Below are 16,020 nucleotides of genomic sequence, written 5' to 3' on the forward strand. Positions count from 1 at the left end.
GCCCTGGGTATGATTTAGTCTGCTAGCTGCTTTATGGCTTTTTCAGCCTTAAACTGAATATGATAGCAGACATTTATTTGTATGTGTAGTTGTTGATAGTGATAGTTTAAAATACTGTTTTAATGTAAACAATGGTGTCAGTGGTGCTATATCATGTGGACTTGTGACATTAGAAAGCAAAAGAAGCAGAAGCATTACTGGAGAGTGGATCATATTTTCCTAGTGATAAAATATTGCCAATTTACAGGGCCCAATTTTTTCCTTGAAGAAAGTGTAAGATGTTGGGGATAAAACTATAATTTATTTATAAGACTTATTTGGTAACTTTCCAACTATATGAATATAGTTTTCTAAAACTTAATTGTGTAAAACAGTAAATATAAAGCTGATCAAAAATAAAGTGTAGCAATATAAACTGTAAAAACTTTTCAAATAAAAAATGTTTTAACTCACTTATGGAAATATAACTAGGGGCGCAGTCTGGAGGAGGGAATGCAACAGCCTAGGAAGTGCAGCAAAGGTGAAAATAATGGAATACAGAACAAGAACTCTCCAGCATGGGGAACTAATGTGTCCAAAGAGTGGGGATATCACCAACCACATTAGGCCTTTCTCACCACATCTTCCTTTGGCTCCGTACATCAAAGCTTCTCTTATCATGGTGCAGTGCTCATGGTAGTCCTTCCTCCCAACTGTGACAGCTAAATGGAACTTGCATGTTCAAAGACAGTACACTTCTGAATACCAAATGGTGGGGACATGGATCAGGAGAGGTCTGTTGCCCTCATGCCAAGCTTTGTATATTTTTCAGAGGCATTTTCCTGGCCACTGCTGGAAACAGACAAAATATTGGACAAAATGGGAACAATGACTTGTCTAAGGTTACAAATCGATACATAAACTGAGCTTCTGTTCTCCTGATTCTGCCTCCTGTTTTTAAAGAGGGGGAGAACAAGGAAACTGAAATTACGGGGGCAGGGTGGGGAGGACAAGCGATTGGCCAATTGACAGGATGTTATTTTGGCTTTTTTATTTATTCACCCCTACTCTATTATTTGAGTTGCCCAGTAGTACAGAGATCTGTGTGGCACTCAAAATCTATATTAAAAAAAGTGTCCTGACTGACTCATCGTTGCCCAGCCCAAACCCCCTGGACCTAGAAACATGAAATTTGGGGAGAACATTCCTTTCATGATGTAAACACCAACTAAGAAGGGATTTTAAGAAATTCTCCCCCTAAGGAGGTAAAAAAAGGGTAAAATGGGTTTTCCCATAGAGATACAGCTTCCTTGTGTGGCTGGCAGGCTGCTGCCTGCTTCCCCCCGCCAATTGCCAACTCGGCAACTCTTCCCTAATTAGGCCAGCCTCTCAAGGTCATTTGCATATGTGGCCTGATTGGTCATCATCCCAACAATCTAAACTGCCCTCTTCAATAGATGTTACATTTTGAAATTCACTTCATCAGTTTTCGGCATCAACACACTTCGCTTTATTCAAACACCTTGCTGAAGCTCGAGTACTATGCTATTAAACTACAAAACCAACAACAAAAACACAAACCAAAAATGTTGCATACCCATAAGTATTATAACTGGATTTAAAGTAGTTAAATACAATAGTGAAGCACTGGTATTGTGCTGGAATGCAGGCAGGGAATCCGACACAAGCTTCACAGACGTTCAGAGTTCAACTAAGCCGACCAGGGAAAAGTGGGGAGCGTAGTCCGGGGAGTCAAATCCAAAAGGTCAGAGCCAGAAGAGCAGAGAGAGCAGAACTGGGTCGCAGTAGAACCGGGTGGGTCTTTGCGCAGGTGCTTCTGCAATGAGGGAAAGGGTGTCCTGGCTTAAGAGCAATCAGCTCCAAGTTAGTGCTGCATCCTGCTAGGACTCAAGGTCGCTACGCCGCTGTTTGAGTGCCTGAAGCCTCGCACTCCATCTCCTTCCCTGAACAACAAGACGCTGCTGCACCCTACACTGCCTTTCAGGTTCAGGGGAGCTTGGTGGGGATGTTGCCCTGGTCTCAGCTGCTGGTGCAGGTAAGGGAACAGCTTCTGTCTCTGATTCTGCCCTGGATTCCTCAGCCTGCTCTGGCAAGGGTTCCTGCTGATCCTCCATGTGGCTGACTCTGGAGGAGCTTGGAACACTCTCCCCCATCATCCTCCATGAGGTCTTCATCCTCTGAGGAATCAGAGCCCGTGACAGGTATCAAGCTAGTTCATATATAAGGGCATTCAGGGAGTGAAATTTGCAAACCCTTTTTCGTAACTGCTCATAACTTTGCAGAGTCTTATTCACATCACCATTTAATCACTATCTTGATACCCATGCTTCACTATAGTATTTAACTACGGTATGTTTTGGTTTGTGGAAAGCCAGGCCCCACAAGGAGATTGGCAACCCGAAGGGAAGACTGGGAGGTACATTTGACCTCAGGACTCATTCAATGACTCCCAATAGCAACTGCATGTTGTTTAGAATGTGGGGGGTGAGGACCAATCAGGCTGCATATGCAAATGACCTCTGTGTTCCAACTGTCTGGGCGGGGGAGAGATGAGGTGTGGAATATTATGGACCCCAATCAGCCACATATGCAAATGACCTTGAAAGGCTGGCCTAATCAGGAAAGAGTGGTTGAGCTGGCAGTGGGCGGGGGCGCAAGCAGGAAGCAGCCTATCAGCCACAAAGGGAAGCTGTATCCCTTTGGGAAAACACATTTTACCATTTTTACCCCCTTAGGGGATGAATTTCTTAAAATCTCTTCTAAGTTGGTGTTTACATCATGAAAGGAATGTTCTCCCCAAATTTCATGTTTCTAGGTCCAGGGATTTGGGATGGGCATTGATATGTCCGTCAGGACACTTGTCTTTAGATAGGTAGGTAGGTAGATAGACAGACAGATTTGCACACATTATGTTTTTTATTTTATTTTTTGTCATTTTCCCTTTCAATCAGCCTTCAAATGAATTGGATGGGCATTTTATTTGAAATATTTATTTACTGCCATTCCTAGTTACCCCAGGGCAGTTATCAGCAACTACTTAAGCAGTAGATAGTTTTTTAAATGACCATTTGGCATACCACCTGTATTCTGTGACTAGTAGATCTTAATGAACAGAGTGACACTAATAGGAGAAAGTGTTCCTGAAGTTTTGTAGAATCCATATAGTTCAGGGTTTTGAAGACAAACACCTTGAAGCACTTCTGAAATCAAACAGAGAAAGTCAGTTAAATCATAATAAGACTGTAATGCTATGCCTTTACACAGGGGTCATTTCGTAGAAAAAGAAATGCAGGAACTCATTAGCATATCTCATCAGCATATATCATTAGCATTTGCCACACCCCTTGACATCACCAGAAGTGTGTCAGAAGGCTACACCCACCCCTCAGACCCCTTTCCCCCAAAATCTCCAGGTATTTCCTGAAAATAAAGGAGAACGAATTCAAAGCAGCTAACCCTCCTCTGGAGAGCTAGCCCTGCTTGCACTCACTCACTCACTCGTCACAAATGAAAATAAAGCAGCAGAATGAATTGAAGCAGCTTACCCTCCTTTGGATATCCAGGCCCAGCAGCCCAGCTTGCACTCTCTCTCTCTCTCTCTCTCTCTCTCTCTCTCTCTCTCTCTCTCTCTCACACACACACACACACACACACACACACACACACACACACACACACACACAAGTCACGAATGAAAATAAAGCAGCAGAATGAATTGAAGCAGCTTACCCTCCTTTGGAGATCCAAGCCCAGCCCAGCTCAGCCCAGCTTGCACTCCCTCTCCCTCTCTCTCTTTCACGAATGAAAATTTAGCAGCAGAATGAATTGAAGCAGCTTACCCTCCTTTCAAGGGGAGGCAGAGGGGAAAAGGAATCACATGGGCAGGGCCAAAACCCATGTGACCACTTTTCAGCTCTACCAGAACGCAGTTCCAGTGTGTTCCCCCTTTAAATGAGCCCTGCCTTTACATGTTTCATCCAATAAACTATGGGTCTGCTTTCGAAGCTTTTTAAAAGGAAAGCCTCATGTAAAGTGTGTTCCTGTAATCCTGTGTGAGATTAGAGTACATGGCAAACAGAAGCAAGATGATGAACGGAGAGGAGGAACTGCTACTGGTGTACCAGATGTAGCTGGTAAAGGACCCTTCTGGACACCTTTGACGCCTTTTCATGAGTGTGATCCACAAGGATTCCCAGAGAGAAAACCTCATCTTTTAGAAAGGAACTCAATCTATAACCAAAATTAACCTCAACTCTATCATCAGAAGTCTACAAAATGTCTATAACTGTGTCATCAGAAATAAGTTTTAGTGTGTCCAGCCCATGATTGTATAAAGGCACTCATTCAAGAAACTGGTTGCTGCTCTCAGATTTGATTTAAATTAAAAACAATTGGGTGACATCTCATTCCAAAGCAATTGCTCCTAATATCTGCAAATTAAACAGCAATGGGGATAAGGTGGATAAGGTAGAACTTTGTGGCACCCCCACAGACAAGTTTCATAGAGAAGAACAACTCACCAAAGAATGATAACTCCTGTTGCCAACTCAGAAGGATTTGATGATGGTCACAGGACTATGGCAATATGGATCAGGCATCTTACTCCTTGTGTCAGTGTGTCAGGTAGCGAAGCATTGGATACTATGGGCCTGATTTCAATTATGTTGCAGCTCACCATTTATGAACAAGTTGTTGCTTAGGAGTAATAAGATGTGTGCACACCTCCAAGTCTTCTTGTTCATCGTGATAGGATTTTCTTCCACCTTGTATTAGTTTAACAGTTTTAAACTATCAAGGAGATATTAATGGTTTGTGAACTCAGAGTTCAAATAGTTCTAATAACTCTATGTAGATCTTGTGTGGGGTAGAGGATTGGTATTCAGCTGTCATTGCTGATTAGCAACCTAGATAGAAAGGTGTCCCAGTCTGTTCTGGTGGGATTCAATGGGGAGGCAGCAGTGACAACATTTGGCTATTGAATCCAGCAGTGCTTGGCATGAGTTTATGACATCATCCATATCTGACTTCCTATACAAATTATCCCTAGTAGAGATGGGTACAGAATGAAAAAAACCTGAACTACTTGGTTCATGGTTCGTTAATTTCCATGGAACACGGAACATGAACTTAACGAACTCACCCAATTTTTGAACTGGTTCGGGGTTCAGGGGGCCCCAGGACAGCCCCCTTCATGCTCAGAGAAAAAAAGTACCCTTTTCCCAAACACCTCCCCAGTCCCCAGTCAGTAAGAAAAACAAGAAAGCAAGAGAAAAGAAAAGAGCCTTTTCAGCCCCTTTTCCAGCAGCCAGAAGTGCAGGCCAAAGATCCAAGTTCCAATCCCAATCCCAATCCCAATCCCAATCCCAATCCCAATCCCAATCCCAACACCACAGCCAGCCACCAAGCTCTCCTCCCTCTCCCACTCTAGAGAAACTGAAACCAGGAATCACACGGCTTCCCCTATTTATGGAAAAAGCCAAGAGATTGAACAACACAGGAGCACTCTGGTTGGCAGAAAAAGCTGCCTAACATGGTTTTGGAAGGAAGAGATTGGTGTTACCATGGCTGCTGAAGGCCCATCTCCTCAGTTGCCTTGGAGATTCTAACCCTCCCCCCCTTTTCTGGCTGGATAGGCCAGAGTGGGAGCTCTCTAGTTGACAGGGACAGCTGCCAATCAAGCCTGGAGGCCTCAGATTGGGGGCAAGCTAAAGACTACCACCATTGCCTGGGCGAGGGAGTCAAAAGTGTCCGAACTGGCAACAGAACGGTAAGAAAAGTTTGTTTGGTTTGGGAAAATGCGGTCCCACGGAACGCGTGGTTCTTTGACTACGAACCAGCTGTTCCATACGGAATTTTATTCCGTAGTTCGTTTTGTGCCCATCTCTAATCCCTAGCATACTGTATTGTCTTTTCATGGTGTCTTTGGGCATGAGGTAGTTGAAGCTGGACACTCCCCTGAGAAGGAGAAATACCTTAAAGTGATGAAAGGTAAAAATGGATCCATGCTGGGTAAGTTGTTGCTTGAGGAGAAGATGAATGGTTGCTTTATCCAAAAGCATGCCCATTGCAATAAATAGAAGTAGCCTGCTGCAATTGCCTATCTACATGGAGCTATTCATAGTTGCCTGAGTGTGAGGCTAAAGAGAAATACTTTTAAGACTTCTGCTCAGTTTAAGATTGTGAAGCAACAGAAATGAGTTTAGATGCCTAATTAAAGGCTGCAGTGAATGAAGGTTTAATGGAGACCCTGGAGCAATAACATGAAAGTGATTGTTAAAATCAGGGAGTTTCCACTGAAGCTGTAGTTAGTCTGTAGGGGTTGATTGGGCTGAACACAGTGAAAAAATATATAAGCTTGTAAAGTTGGTTACAATAAATATAGAATGAAGTGCTTGAATAAATCAAATCTTTTTTAAAAAAAGAAAGCAATCTAAGGGGCAACTCTCAGTTTATAGCATGTGAACTTCAGCAAGTGTATGTTTTATTTTTAAGAGTGGAGTGGGTTGGTGGAATATAAAGTAGCTGAAAACTCAGAAACCATAACCACTAGTTGTGTGTATTGGTAGATATGTCCCTCAAAGGCCCATCTTTTTTATTTCAAAATACTAAGTCACATGGAATCCAATTTCAATTAATGAAATGGGGTTGAAGAGGTTAAACCTTCTCTCCCCATTCTCTGTGGCCCTGTTCCAAACGGCAGTTTGATACACAGTTAGTGATCTTTGTCATGCCTGTTTTGCCCTTATTCCTTGGCATGAAGGCAGAGAACACAGTGTTCAGTAGTCATAAATCATATATAACAGATTTGGGTTGATGGGAGTTCTTTAGAAGTTAACTTATTATAAACCGGGTAGATTGATTATTTGAAAGCAAAAAATTCACCTTGTCCAAATGTTTACTAGAACTGTGCTTGCAAAGATGCAGAAGCAATTAAATTCTTCTTTTTCACTGCTCTAAACTGGCCAAGTAGTGATGGATCAGGCATACTGGAATTCTTTTTTTTTTAATTAAGAATTTTAAAAACTCATACCGATTAAAAAAAAGAAAAAAGTAGTAAAAAAGAATAGAAGATAAAAAGATACAGCAAAGAAAAAGGGGGAAGCATACTGGAATTCTAATGCTTACATCATTTGTATTTGCATATATTAGATTTCTATTCTGCCATCCCCAACAATGGGCTCAAGGCAGATTACAGCATTTAAAACACAATAGTATAATTCATACAGTTTCCATAATCATATAAAAACCAAATCTCAATCCATTGTAGTATAAAATATAATAAATAATTTCCAGATGACAGCAGTCTTTGCTTTGCTAATTAAAACAAGTGGTGGGCAGATCTAATGAAAGGTTCAAATAATTCACTCCTCCTCCTACAGGGCCCTAGTTTCAGTAGACAGAGAGTTCCACCAGGTCAGAGCCAGGACTGAAAAGGCCCTGGCCCTGGTTGAGGCCAGGAAGGCCTCCCTGGGGCCAGGGACCTCTAATAGTTGTTTTTCTGCTGATCAAAGCATTCTCCAGGGTATATATAGGGAGAGGCAATCTTGCAGATATGCTGGTCCCAGTCCGCATAGGGATTGATAGGTTAATACTAAAACCTTGAATCTGATCCAGTACTCCACTAGCAGCCAGTGCAGCTGGCGCAGTATAAGTGTTATTTGTGCCCCACTTGGCACTCCTGCAATAAGACGCGCAGCTGCATTTTGTACCAGCAGTAACCTCCAGACCAGACCCAAGTAAAGCCCTGTGTAGAGCGAGTTACAGTAATCCAATCTAGAGGTGACCGTTGCCTGGATCACTGTAGTTAAGTGAAGAGTCGAAAGGTAGGGGACAAGCTGCCTGGCCTGTCACAGATGAAAAAAAGAAGACCTGTCAACTGCTGCGACCTGTGCCCCCATTGTCAGGGAGACATCCAGGATCACTTGCAGGCTCCTAAACCTCAGAACCGGCACGTGGCACTGGAGTCCCTAATCTAAACACCCATGACTCAAGTACAGGACCTCCGTCTTCATAGGATTCAACTTCAGTTGACACTACTTCAACTGTCCAGTCATGGCTTCAAAAGCATGCTCCAGGACATCTGGGGCAGACATGAGACAGCCGTTCATCATCAGATACAACTGGGTGTCATCTGCACTTTGTTGGCACCCAAGTCCGAAACTCTGCACCAGCTGGACAAGGAGGTGCATATAGATATTAAACAATAGCAGGGAGAGTATTGCCTCCTGTGGGACACTGCACACCAAAGGGTGGTGGGATGACAGTTTTTCCCCTAGTGCCACCCTCTGTCCCCGACCGTGGAGAAAGGAGACAAGCCACTGCAAGGCAGTCCCTTGTATTCCCACATCGGTGAAGTGGTGAGTCTGGAGATTGTAATCAATCATACCGAATGCTGCTGAGAGATCCAAAAATATCAGCAGTGCCGAACCGCCTTGATCCAGCTGCCTGTGAAGATCATCTGTGAGGGCGACCAGCTACATCTCCATCCCATGTCCCGAGTGGAAACTGGACTGGAAGGGATCTAGGGCTAGATATCCTTCAGGAAACCCTGCAACTGTTCCACCACTGCTCACTCAATCACCTTACCCAGAAATGGGAGGTTCGAGGTAATTGGTCAGGTGAGTGGGGTCCAAAGATGATTTCTTTAGGAGTGGTCTCGCCGCAGCTTCCTTTGATGCTTCAGGAAAGACCCTGAAGCATAAGGACAAGTTAACAATGGCCTCCGTGGAAGACTATAACCCATCAACACCAGCCTTCACCAGCCATGACGGGCATGGATCCAAAGGGCACGTGGTGGGCCTCACCGCTTTGCAGGGTCCTGTTAATCTCATCCCCAGAGAGTGGACTGAAGTGATCTAATGTCAGCCCATAAGACAGCCAAGGGGCCTCTAGTTCATATACTGTATCAATCATGGCTGGCAAGTCTCAGCGGAGAGACGATTTTATCAGCAAAAAAGCTCCTGAAAGCCTCACAGCTGATATCTCCATTCAAAATTTGGTGGTTTGGAGACCAGTTACCAAACCACTTCAAACAATTTTGCTGGGCATGAGCTAACTGACGCGATGAAGGCTGCATAAAATTCCTTCTTTGCAGCCTTCACTGCCATCTCATAGGCTTTCATAAGCATCCTATAAGATAATCTTGCCTCTTCGTCCTGAGATGGTCACCACGCTCGCTCAAGGCATCTTAGCTTCCATTTCTTCCTTCGGAGCTCCTCTGTATACCAACGAGCGAATTTGGCACAGTGGCAAAGAGGGCGACAGGGGGGTGATTTTGTTGATGGCTTCGGAGAGACGGACATGCCAGTCCTCCACCAGCTCATCTAATGAACCACCAGGGGGCATTGGATCCTGCAGAGCATTCTAGAAACCAATTGGATCTATGAGTCTCCATGGGCGAGCATAAATCAGCTCGCCGCCCTTGTGGGGGGGGGATAACCAACTGAGCCTTCAGAACCAAGTCGTGTGACCATGGCACTGGCTCACCTACTTCTAGATCCACATTTATCCCCATCCCGAAGATCAAATCTAGCGCGTGGCCTGCTTGATGTGTAGGGGGTCTATACAATTTGGGAGAGTCCCAGTGCTGCCATGGAAGACACCAGGTCCGCAGCCTATAAGGAGGCAGCATCATTGACTTGGATGGTGAAGTCCCCCAGTACTACCAGTCTGGAGTACTCCAAGGCCCACCCCGCCACCACCTCCAGCAGGCGTGACAGAGTGTCTGCTGATGCATTAGGTGATCAGAACATCACACAGATGGGGAACAGATAAAAGGTTAAGTTGTTTAGTGTGTTTGAAGGAGGAAAGGGCATAGAGAAAGGTAAGCATATGGTGGCTGCCATGAGGTAAAGAGGAAGTAGTGTGGGGAAGGGGATACAGGGGAAAGTGAAGTACTTCCACAAGTCCTTACAGGTTCCCCACCATGCAACTGGACCCAGTTTAGCCAGCACAACACAGGAACCCTAAGAGGATCATAGTGCCAAAATATAATTCAAATAATAACCCTGAAGGATTTAAAAACCATGTAAAGAACAGATTTGCAATACTAAGTTTAATTGATTGTGAGCCAGAAGAACTATGGGCTGAAACCAGAGATATTATCAAGGAAGAATGTACAAATACTATTCCTTTAGCCAAAAGACAGGAGAAGCCTAAATGGATGACTGAGGAAACTCTTAAAATTGCTAAAGATAGACGAGAAGCAAAATGTGACAGAAATAGAGTTAAAATTCTAAATGCAGCTTTTCAGTGACTTGCATGCAGAGACAAAGAGTCCTCCTTCTCTTTCCTGAAATAGCTCATGAGGGGAAAGGGGTGGGCCAAATCATCCTCTTTTCACAAATGGCTGTTTACTCTAGTACTGCTTGAATCTGGCTAGTTGGGGAAGATAGATATGTGGGTGTAACAGGATGATTATCTCTCTGCATCATGTAATTCTGTCTCTGTCCCTCTTATCATTAAAAACCATTTCAGTTTGGGGAGTTGAACAAGAGGAAGAGAACAGACCAATGAAGGCTCCTCAATTATCTAATGTTTGTATTTTAAAGCAATTTTAAGTTTGGGAGAGATGAGGGAAGTAGAGAAGGAGCGGAAGAAATCCCTTCATGTGGTTACCACAGTCTTGCTAGTGGTTCTTCATGTTGTTACCACACTCTTGCTACCACACTCTTGCTACTGGAGAGCCAGTTTGGTGTAGTGGTTAAGAAGAGTGGCAAGAGAGCCAGGTTTGATTCTCCCCTCCTCTGCTTGAAGCAAGCTGGGTGATCTTGGGTGAGTCACAGCTCTCTCAGGGCTCTCTCAGCCCCACCCACTGTTATGTACTGGGTTGAGTTCGGGCTGAGCTAGGCTCCTAATGCCTTGATGTTCATTGGTTGTTACTTGTTGGCAGCAGCCAATCGGTCTGTAGCAATAAAGACCAATCACAGGGCTGCAAATCAGTTACCTTGTATATAGCTAATGCAAATTGAGGATTCTAGTTGTGGGTGTTCCTATTGGTTACTGCTTGAAAGAGGTGTGGGGTTTATGTGTATATTGGCTCCTGTTGAGCCTTGTCTTTCGTCTTTCTGCTTCCAGTTGTCAATAATGCTGTTACTATGAGCTGAAATCTCTGTTCCTATGAGCTAAAATCACAATACAGAATACCCACTTCACAGGGGGATTAGGGTTGCCAGCCTCCAGATGGTAGCTGGAGATCTCCTGGAATCACAATTGATCTCCAGGCCACAGAGATCAGTTCGCCTGGAGAAAATGGCTGCTTTGAAGGGTGGACTCTATGGAATTATACCGTGCTGAAATTTTTCCCTCCCCAAACCCTGCCATCTCCAGGTTTCATCCCCCAAATCTCCAGGAATTTCTCAACTTGGAGATGGCAACCCTAAGGGGGATTGTTGTGAGAATAGTAATAACACACTTTGTTAACCACTCTGTGGCATTAAGTGGTCCTGAAGGGTGGTATATAAATTGAACGTTGTTGTTGTTGTTATTCTGTCTTCTGCACCTCTTGAGCTATTTCAGGAAAGGGAAGAGGACTCAGCCGGCAAATGGGTGTCTAGATGGTGTATCTTGAGAGGCTAGATTCAGCCCAGAACAATCAGTTGCTGTTCACTATGTTAAAAGATCATCAGGAACCGAGAATGCAAGTTTTTAACAAGTATGTCAGTTAAAAAAAATAATGGTAAGAACCAATTCACACTTGCCTTGTCAAGATGGTAAAATTAGAGGATTCTTTAACAGCCAAACAAAGATGTATAATTCTGACATGGATCTTCCAGATGTCTCGAGCAGGATTTATTAAAGATGTGAGTAGCAAAAGGTAGCACCACAGCCTGCCTGTTTCTTTCAAATTTTGTAAGAGACAGTTATACAGTCTGTGTTATGTTGACTAAGGCTTCTAGTGATACATTCTAGTTCATTTAAGGGGAAAAAATGAAGTTGGTCTTTGAAAGAATAAAGTTTGGCATTACAGTGTCCAGGAATTAAGTTGAAAATCTCTGTTACCAGTATCAGCTGAGATTTTAAAAGTCTATTTGTATGGATGCATTTTTGCAGATTTTTATTTAATTTGAATGTAGCGCACGTTGAATCCTTATGTTTTCTGGTGCACTCTTGTTCAGGGATGGGGATAGGTAGGTGTGACTTATATCTAGTTTGTAGTCACGGGTTACCCAAGTTTCACCATTGATTTGAATTTATGATTGTTGAGAGTGGGACTAGCTCAATACTTCTGTCTTCCAATATTTTTGTCTCTTAATTACATTTTTGCAAGAGCATCTTCAAAATAGTACAGTTTTTAAAAGTACATTATACAAAAGCAGTGTAGTGGTACCTATGTATTTTAAGTATAGCTCTTGTAGGTCGGCTCCCTGGCTAAATCAACTTATAGTATAGACAAGCCCTTGGTATTTTAGTAATTTATTTGGCAAAATAGACATTTAGATGTGTAGATGAGATGGTGTAAATACCATGTTGATTTATTCTTTGTTGTAGTCCTATGAATGCAGTTGTAAAAAATGGCACTTTTATGGTATATTTTCCGAATCCATGTATCATACATTCTTCAGTTTCATGTATTTCAGGCAGTTTATCTTACTAATACTGAAACTTAGAGATTTTTGCTATTTGGATTACAATTAGAGGTTTTTAAAAATGTTGCTAATTCTTGCCCTACAAAAATAACTTTCTTGGGAAGTTGATTTCACAATTCAGCCAAAGTGGGTTTAATGAGACAAAGGATGCTTTTGTTTCTTAAAAAGAGGTCTGCTTTGGACATTACTGCCTCCCTTTTTCTGGCTTTTAATCGTGAAGATTTTTCTTATATGTAAACCAAGCAAGTCCCAATTCAGCATTTGAAGAGAGAGTTTGTGTTCAATGAACTTTACCAAAGTACCTCTTTGAATTATGTCTCTGTTGGTTTCAGAATGCAGACAATGAAGTTACACTGTTAACAGAAGCTAAGCTCTTAAATCTCTTAATACGTTTAAAACATCTCTTTGCTAACAGACAGATCACATGGCATGTTGAAGCTCTAAAATGCCACAAAACACCAGAGTTAATAAGGCTAATTTGTGATCCACTGTGATTCAGGAGCCTGATTGACAACATAATAGTGATTGCCAGCTTTCATCTGGCGATCTTTGGGCTCTTTTGTATATTCTGGATGGTTCTCACTGTGGGAAAGGAATCAAAAAGCCAGTAGAGCAGAATAATTGAAGCAGCAGAGCAGCTTATTTCTTTGTTGCTCAAACCCTTCTTTCTAGAAAATAGCTACTGAAGCCAGAAACAGAGAAGACGGCCTGCCTGATTAAAATGTTAAATGCTTCCAAAAGCATGTTGTCAATTCCTATTTATTTTCTTGGAGTAATAAGCATTATAATAGGACAACAGAGATGTGCAAAATTCAGAGGAGCTGGTAGTAAATCCAACAAGACTCTATCCAGTTCATTGTCATATTGTGTCACATTACTGGTATTGTGGACTGTAATGTTCAACAGTTAATTAATCGTGTATGTGCAAATTGTTCAGTTCTGGTACGTTTGGAAGGTGTTTTTCCAGAAGTAACAAGGATTTTGAAAGATGCCCTGCTATCATATATCCACTGGCCACAGTGAATCACCCTTCCCTGCAGATCTGCCTCAAATTACACTTCAGAAAATATTCATTAACTGTGAAATGAAAATATTCATTCACTGTGAAGGGATAACCATTTAAAACATTGTTGCATACAAAACAATTCCTTTACTGCCTTTGGCCTGTTCCAAAACTTTCAGTAGACATTGTAGATAGCCATATTTGTCCACAGATTAATCCCAAACAAAAACTATGTAATACCTTTTATCAGGACCAATACCACCTGTAGCATTTTATTCTGAATGCCAGAGTCTGAACAGCTCGTAACTGAGAGGAAAACAAAGAGGAAAAACTTTGAGGCGCCTGGTAGGGTGAAAAGCCAGCCAATGTGACTTCCTCCTCCTCATCCATTACTCATTTGTACTGTATTCTGTTCAGACAATAAATGACACAATATTGACACTTGGACATACAGAAAGTCTTTAAGGAAATACTTAATAATGGCACCATTAAAATGTGATATTTTATACTATAGAACAGTAAAAAATAGATCACAAGTTTAGATGTTTTTATAACAAATTCATTAATAATGATAGATACAAATTCAAATGGAAATGAGGCTACCTGAATTCCCTAATGTAGGTGGTTAATGGGCAAGAGGTATAGTATCTTTGGGATAATTTTCTTTTTTGTTCCTTAATGTGGTCTTCAACTCCTTGGATCTGATTCAGACATTCAGATGAAACAGGACTTTCTGAACATTTATTAAATTTAATTTATGGTAATTTTTTACCCTGCTTTTCTCTTGTAGTTCAAGACAGCTCACAATTCTAAATTGATAAAACCCTACCCCTTGAAAACGCCTGCAACTCATTAAAAGTCCTAGCAAATCAAATGGCCTTAGAGCACATCCTAAAATCCTAAGAATGGCACCTTCCTTACATCCTCATCGAGCCTGTTTTACAAGCTGGGTCCACTATTGAAAAGGAATGAGCTCTGGAAGATACCAAGCAGGCAATAAGTGTGGGGGTGGAACTATCAGAATGTGGCCGCTAGATGACCATAATTGGTGCAAGGTGACACAGAAGTGGATCCTAGATCACAAAAAGACTTAAAGGTTATAACCAGCAGCTTGAATTAAGCTTGGAAAAAGCTGGCAACCAAGGTTGCTGTTTTAAATTAGGTGAGATATGTTCTCATTGGCTAGTGCCTGCTTATCAGGCTGCTACATTCTCAACCATTTGGAGTTACCAAGTTGTCTTCAAGGGCAGCTCCTTATACAATATATTACAGCAGTCCAACCATGAAGTTGTTAAGGCATGAACTAGTATGGCCAGGTCCAGCTTAGAATGAAATAGTATGGCCAGGTCCAGCTTAGATGCAGCTTAGAAAGCTATCCTGCTTTTCATACAGCAAGGCCACGAGCACTCCCAAAGCTCTTTAACATTCTCACCGTGGTCTGCCCTAGCCACTTGTCCACAGTTTCCAAGCATTGGTGCATCTGTACAGCGTGGATGTATCTGCAGGCTAAGATAATTAGAGCCGGATATCATAATGAATATATAGAATTGGGTATCATCTCAGGCATGAAGCTGCTTTGGTGACCTGAGATTAATCACATGCAGTTTACGGAGCAAGAAGATAGCTTCGTGTGTGAGCCATTTTTTCCTGTAAGTCACAGTGACCAGTAAATGGAGTGGTCCCTTTTTCAGGCTAGATATCCTTTTCGTCTGAGTGAAGAACAGGTGCATGGATCTAAACCTGGAGAACATAGAACCGAATCACTTCTTCGTGTTTCATGTGGCAGTTAAGTTTCCAACATGTTCAGTATGTGTTTGGGTGAACACCATAATATTTGCTGGCAATATTTGCATATTTGCGGACAATGACCAGGAACTCTTTGCACTGCATACTTACAGGTCTTTTTGATCCTTTGAGATGTTGTGGCATTCACCGCTTTGAAACATAGTGGACTTAATAACAATAACTGTACTCCATAAATAACCCCAAAAGAAATTATATCACAATTGCTTTTTGATTTATATTATTATTTTAAAACTGAATTTTAACTCTATCTAGTTAAATGGGGTCAGGGGCGGCGCAAGGGTCTGCCACGCTCGCGGGTGGCCGCCCGGGCGCCCCCGCACGCACGAGCGCACGCGCGAGAGCGCGCACCGGCCTACGTGATGACGTCATGTGTGGCGTGCGCGCGCGCCGCTGCTGGCCCGATTGCTGTGGCGGGCGGCCTCCGAGCTCTCCCACTCGGTTGCCTGTGCCGCCGCAGATGCCTGCCTGCGGTGGCTGCGCCTGGCCGGGGGCTTGTGCTGGCGGCGGCAGCGGCGCGGGGTGGGAGGGATAGGAGGCTCGTGCTTTGTGGCGCGCACTCCCACCCGCTGCGCCTCCTCCGGCGCTCCCTCCGGCACCCCGCACCTGCGGCCACCGCGTACCTGG

General features: G+C 43.0%; 1 protein-coding gene across 8 annotated transcripts in view; it reads left to right on the forward strand.

Moving 5' to 3' along the window:
• Positions 1-16,020, forward strand: part of SCUBE2 (signal peptide, CUB domain and EGF like domain containing 2) — a 104,027-nt gene that overhangs the window by 19,327 nt on the left and 68,680 nt on the right. The window lies entirely within an intron of this gene.

The sequence above is a fragment of the Eublepharis macularius genome, chromosome 2, assembly GCF_028583425.1.
Source record: "Eublepharis macularius isolate TG4126 chromosome 2, MPM_Emac_v1.0, whole genome shotgun sequence".
Lineage (NCBI taxonomy): Eukaryota > Metazoa > Chordata > Lepidosauria > Squamata > Eublepharidae > Eublepharis > Eublepharis macularius.